This window comes from Limulus polyphemus, unplaced genomic scaffold, assembly GCF_000517525.1.
Source record: "Limulus polyphemus unplaced genomic scaffold, Limulus_polyphemus-2.1.2 Scaffold8003, whole genome shotgun sequence".
Lineage (NCBI taxonomy): Eukaryota > Metazoa > Arthropoda > Merostomata > Xiphosura > Limulidae > Limulus > Limulus polyphemus.
The window spans coordinates 23,812-30,948 of record NW_013673613.1 but is presented as its reverse complement, the minus strand read 5'-3'; the positions used below and the strand labels follow the sequence as shown (position 1 = coordinate 30,948).

Genomic DNA, 7,137 nt, shown 5'->3' with positions numbered 1-7,137 from the left:
GTTAACTAACAAACGGAGACGTAACAATATTGTAGGAGTAACAATATTAGAAAGTAAATAGCTGTTTGAAAATATGGCGAATGTATAGACGTTAAGAGCACTAAATGAAATATATTGTTGATTTTTTAATTTGTGCACGAAATAGTCGCACAAACACACACATAGTCTCTGTCATTTCCACCATCTCTGGTTATAACTGTTTGTTTTTGTTTCGGATATTTACACAAAACTACACAAAGAGATCTCTGTGCATAGCTGTTCTAATTGTGATTTGACAGACTAGAGGAAAGGCACCTACTGTCAACTGATGGGCTATTCTAATCGAATAGTGGGATTTGACCGTCACTATTATAACGCAAAGTGCAAAATCATCTTTGCGGCAACGACACACGAACAATAGACAACCAGATCAACAGTCCTACTGATATACTCAGTCATGCATCTATTTATCTATCTACCATATTTGAGAGTTTGCTTTAGCTAACTTATTTCAGCTATTCGACACCCAATCAAACCCGTGTTGCCATGCAGAATGTTCCCCAGTGGATCAATGGTAAGTCTCACAGCTTACAACGCTAGAATTCGAGTTTTGATATTAACTGCGGGCAGAGCACAGATAAACCGTTTTGTAGCTTTATGCTTAATAACAAACAAACAACCCCAAGCAGAGCTTTACAATATTTGTTTATTGATTACTGCCACATGTGTTTAATGTTGCTTATTTTAAAATATTAGAAAACTTTATTTTATTTTTAAAATAAAGCCTAGTTACTCAAATTTCAATTTTCAAATTCATTAGTCTTAGAAATTGGAAGTTTTGAATTAACTAATCATATTGATTTTATCTATCATAATACTCCAACTTCCGCTCTATTGTTCAACTCAAAACCCTGCTAAATTATGTGAACCGAGAAAATGTTGGATATTAAAAAATAAAATGTGCATAACTTTTTTCATCTTTCATAAAATAATAAAAGTTTAGCAAACAGATGTTACCTGAAACGTTTACTATGTCTGTAAAAATAAGTTTTCATTAGAAATTAATATTTGTCAATTGTGTCAAATTTTGGTTTTTTGCTTGTCCGTTAAATACTTAAGCACGCGACAACAAAAAAAATTGAGCCAGGCGCAGTCCAATGTTTAACGTTACTAGACTGTTGATTGAGGATCCTACTTGGCGTCCTAGTTGGTGCGTTATAACAATGACGATCTAACGACTGGATAATTTATTGTATCTAAAACTTAACATCTATAGTGCATCTAACTCTTGTCAGTTATAATGCCTTTACGTACTTTACAATTATAGTATAGCTAACATTTGACAGTAATAGCGTATTTAAAAAGTTGATAGGTATAGTGCACCTTGAACGGTATAGGGTATCTAAGCAATTGACAGTTACAGTGTCTCTAATACTTGATGCTTAATAGTTATAGTGTACCTAATAGTTGACAACTATAGTATGTCTAAATAATTAACAATTACAGTCCATCTAAAACTTTGACAGTGATGTCTATAGACTTGACATTCAACTTAATTCGGTTAAGACTGAATATTAGTTGAAATAATACAAAATTTCTATTAAAAACTCGTTAGTACTGAAAGAATTAAAATAGTGATTCAATGCAATCTAATCGTTAAAAGTTTCGAGTAACCTAATTAGTTTATAGTTAATAGCATGGTTATCATATATCTTACGCTCATTGTAATGTTTACTCTTCTTAAATATACTGTAGTGATGAACTCATAATAAATTCAATACAAATGGGTCATGAATAACTTATTTTATCTTTCAAGAAAAAGCTGGCGTAGTTGTATTTAGATAGTTTATTAAACTATTTTTTATCAAAATCATCCAGTTAAGTAGGCGTTTGCTGTGTATAAAAAAAAAAAAAAAAAGAAGTCTAAAAGTTCAATAAAAAAAGACTATTTCAAGGACTTCATATGTTAAAGGTCATACTAATAATCATCAAGTGTGTAAATTGCCGTAGATATCTCGTTCAAGTGTATATGCGGTACAAATTTAAACTCTTTTGAAATAAGGCCTGCTTGAGTAAGAACTTTTCTGATTCTCGTACGCTTTTTGCTCAGATCGTTTCAGGTGAGAATAGTAGTATAGTTTAATTCGTGTTAAGAAATTAAAAATATCCTTAGAAATAATAATAATAAAAACTGGATTAATTTTGTTTGTTTGAAATGTGAAGTAAAAACTATGACATTAATTTTAATGTTACATTTAGCAAACACCAACACTTTTGAAATGTGGACCATTGAGACAATTTTTTACCGATATTTTTTTCTGTTTTTATTATTTGAAACATAGATTATTAGAATAACTATATACCTCTCGTTTCGGCTTTAAATGAGGATTCAGTAGTTTTAATATTCTAAAGTTTCAATAAACTTTGTATCTAACGGACTTGTCAACACAGCCCTCAACTAATGATTTTCTGTTCTATTAATGAATATTAGTTGATGATAATTAATAATACAAATTTTTACATTTTGTGAAAATGTAGGGATCGATTTATACGTAACCTAGTTAGCTATAGTAATAAAGAAAGTTTAATGCTACAAAAAGTATTGAAACTAGAAAGTCAAAACTACAAACATTGAGTTACTTAAAAGTTTAGAAAATTATCTCTACTTTGGCAAATCACTGTAATAGGAATAAAAAATAAATTTTAAGTAACTCAGTGTTTGTAGTTTTGACTTTCTTGTTTCAATACCTTTTGTAGCATTAAAACTTTTTATATCACTATAACTAGCTGGGTTATGTATATATCGATCTCTACTTGTCTTTATAAAATGTAATTTTTTTTTATTACAGTTGTTTGTTTCCTTTTTATTAGATACATTTTTCTGACCCAGCAATACCAAGAGTGGGGTGCGCGTATACCTTATTCGATTTTATTACTCATCAGAATCTTTGCCAATCTACTCTCAAATTTAATTATATGCCCAAAGTAGCGCATCGTCAGTTATATATATATATATATACTAGCAGTGTTACTCGGTGTTGCCCGTGTTTTCCAAAAAACAAACAAACTCTACTCTCTCTGTTTCCCCGTTGCATATTTCGATAGGTCAAAAATATTTTGTGGAAAAAAAAAGAAATCCAAAAAACCTTAGGTTTGATTTTTGGAAATAAACTACAAACCTGTTTTAAATTAGGGCTTCCTTATGAACGATGTTTTTACTGACAAGGATAAAAAGGCCCTTAAGGAGAATATTTAGATTATCTTATACACAGTATGAGTGTCGGTTCTGGTGAACAAGATAAGACTAGCTCTATTCCCGCCATTCCCTGCCATCCTTCCTTAAATATTAAAATTTCAAACGTAAATATGTATGTGATATTATGTTGAATTTGCTTTAATGTAAATTGAATATATTTTTATGAATGTGATATAGTATTCACATTATGACATTGATATATAGAATAAACTACAAACAAAATGCAATATTATACTTTACAATGTATCAAAAGGACAAAAAATCCATTTCAAGGAATCGAACCCCCCGGAGAAAAAAAAGTAGTAAAGAATACATTCGCTGACTTCACTTTAATCTCATTTTACACAATAAGTATTATAATGCAAGCCTTACTCTTTTCACGTAGTTTATTTTATGGTAGACAGCATAATTTTATTTTATGGGCTAGGCCTACGGTTTGCTTTTTTACACACGACATTCTAATTCTGAACAAATTTCCTTTGTATGTGAGGTGAAATATATGAAGTATATTTATAACAAAGTATGTCTATAATGCTATATTCTAAATTCAAAGTTAACTCAAGTCTGCGTAGAATTTATTCATGTAATTTATATGTTAACGATAAAATTATTGGTTCCTCTACCTGACGATAGACGCATATGTCAACGCAAAATTGTCGTTTTGCGCATCTTCACGTGAGGGAAGTGTGACCTGTGCAGTGAAAACCGCGGACAAACAAGCAAGCAAATAAACAGAGAGATTTTTACTTTTATATATGTATACTTGTCTGAAAAACTTTCTTATTTACTTAGATGAAAATTCGTTGAAATAATGAAATTTTGATTCACTCTCTATATGTAGCGATTCAGGTGGCTTTATAAGTGCAATAAGCTTTAGTTTTGCTGAGCCAATACTGTGAAATTGTCATTGATAATTTTCACACAGGTAGACATATATTGTCATCGTAACTGAACATCTTTTTTGTTTGTTGGAAAGATAAATCCCATATTCTATTTTACAGAATCGAATTCAATATCAGTCACTACATTATTTTGTTCAGAAGAGTTGTATTATAGCTTACTGTTGCTAGTATGTTTATTGTTTCATTGGAGTTGCCAAAATTTTCAATAAAACACTACAGCACGAAATTTGTTAAAAACTATGAAAACAGTTTATTTATCTTGTCGGCAGTTAACATTAAAACTTAAACTTTAATTGCAAACACATAACCCTAAGTATCTGAGTACCCTGCCCATAGTGGACACACCGAATAAAGCTCAATGTGCAATTTTGCGCTTAAAAACAAAACAAACAAACAAAACTGGAAGCTAAAGAGTGTGGTATTCATAGATGGGACAGTTTACCGACAAAATGTCCCCACAATATCGGCAGAGTTCGTCCAGGATATTTACGAGTTTTCTTTTGCAAGAGTGACAATTAGACTGAAATTTCTCTTTAGTGTGCAAATAACAAAGTTGGACACGTTTTGAACAAACGGACAGAACCTTTGCTCAGACAATAAGAAGAGAAGCAATGCGTGTACCCTCTGTGTATGAGTCGACAGTCCTTTCTCCCTTAGTTGGTGTTTAGTCTTTTCACCTCTTTTCTTTCAGTATTGAATGCTTCAAACTAATCAAGATCATTCTCCAAAATGAAAACAGGCACTTCCTGTAGGTTGACTAGTGAAGAACTGCACTAAAAAGTGTGCTTTAATCTAGAATGTTTGCATGCTTTCTTTGACTAAAGGGTGGAGTCGCCTCATTACCTCTGTTTCACAACAGCATTGGTCAGCTGTCACTTTCACTCAAAATCATAGTCGGCCCACTAAAGATATTCAAGTTCTAATCCATTCAATCGGGATTTTTTATTTAATGTTGAAATATTCTTGCAAGGAGAAAGGCCATCACCTACTAAAGTAATTTTAGCAACTTTCTGGATAAAGTTTTTCCACCACGACAGTGTGCAAACTAAATAATTAACAATTTGGACGATTTCTATATGCCCACATATCACATATATCCTCAGGGCAATAATTAAAATTAAATTAAAAACCAATCATCTTTATACCCGCGAAATGATCCAGGAGTATGTTAAGTTTATATTATTTTTTAAAGAAAATTACACACAACAAAGATAACACTACACCTACAAAAAAGATCTAAGAGCTTATGGGTCCACACTTACAGTTATATAAAGTAAGATTAAGAAAAATTAAGGAAAGTAACAACAGGACATAGAGCTTCGCTGCCCACTTTAGGAGTGGGCAGGCTAACATAAAAGAAACTAATAAAAAACTAAAATAACATGAAAAGGAATGAGAACACACACACGCATAAAAAATATTAATTAACCAAAGACTTACATTGATGCTGTGCTGTTCCTTCACATGAAAATGTCGGCACAGTACAATGGGCACTTTGATAAAGAGAAAATAAAACGTATTAAAATAAATATTTTATTCTTTACCACAAAGAAGAACTTTAAAACCCTGCCCTTTCACACACACTCAGATGCATGAAAGAATGAGGATATCGTTATGACAAAGTAACATAAAAGAATACACACACACACACACACACATATATATATATACAAAATACAAGCTAGCCCCAGAAACTGTACGAGGCATCACTTCCTCTCACTGCAGTCTTGCCAGTGTCACTATCATCTTCTCTTTGGTGATGGTGGATGACTTAAGGTCTGCATGGACTTTTGGTTTTAGCTAGCCTATCCTGCAGATGCTGAACCTCCTCCTTGCATCCCAGTGGAGGAGAGGACCTTTGCCGTAGACAGTCCTCGTCCTGGATGTAGAGGGCATAGGCCTTCATCTATTTAGCAGTAATCTCTTGACAGTGCTATTTGAGCACTAGAATTTGCTATAGTGTAGGTCAGTTAATAATAATTACCTTTGATATTTAGGAAGTCCACTCATTGTCTTGGGGTGTCTCTCATAATTGTTTAGACCATTTGTACTTTAGCAATAATAGTGACATAAGATCTCCTTGGTCAATTACTGGTTCCAGCTCTCGAATTTGAGATTTACTCATCGACTGTTGAAACTGGATGGGTAATTTAGCTCATCAGTGCTTTCATCACTTGAATCTTCCTACTCTCAAGTTTCTCCTCTCTAGGATTGAACATCTCTCGGGATGCAATTAGTTGCCAGGAAGGTATTTTTTGGTTTTGAGAATTAACGATTTCATCAAAGATATGAAGACATCTACCGTATCTTTGTTTTTGTGCCACATTCCATAATGGGACAGGTCGCTGTGCCCCTGTTCTTCTGTTTGCACCTCGATATGTAGTGTTGGCAACAGTGCTTGTCCCTGCTGTTGGACTGCCTGAAGGATCAGTCCTCCCAGAATTGATGTCTTTCAAATTAGCTGTCTGATACTAGAGACGTCCACCGACTCCCTATTGGCATCAGGGCCTTCACCAGTTATCATGGGTAGCTCGGCCCCAGAAGATGTCAGCACCAGCCCATTCAATGAATTGGTGAACTCTTTCAAGATGCTTGCATCAGTTAACAACATGTCTTAATCAACTGTGCTTGTTCAAGGTGAGCAAGAGGTTGAACTCCTCAGTCTCTGTGGAGATTTTATGACCATCACCGTATAGGAATTCATGGGCATCCTAGAGCTGTAAGGAACCTTCAAGGTGAATATGGTATTCTATCTTGGCATTTCTTAGGATGAAAGAATACACAAAGAGGCACATTGGTTCGTGTCTGTTCATGCACTTAATCACCGCCAGTTTCAGGCTTTTCTTGAAGATAATGGCTGGAGACGGCTTAAATGGGTAATGAAGAAAAACTTTAATATAAGTTTAACATGACAGCAAATATACTTAATACTACTACTACTACTACTACTACTACTACTATATATTATACTATATAGTAGTAGTAGTAGTAGTAGTAACG

The 7,137-nt window shown here is 33.3% G+C and overlaps 1 protein-coding gene across 1 annotated transcript in view; it reads left to right on the top strand.

Moving 5' to 3' along the window:
- Window positions 1–1,999: 1,999 nt before the first annotated feature.
- Window positions 2,000–7,137, top strand: part of LOC106475040 (translocator protein-like) — a 10,696-nt gene continuing 5,558 nt past the window's right edge. The window contains exon 1 of the mRNA XM_013935738.2: window positions 2,000–2,099. The gene's annotated coding sequence lies outside the window, so the exon portion shown is untranslated. The remainder of the gene's footprint in view (window positions 2,100–7,137) is intronic.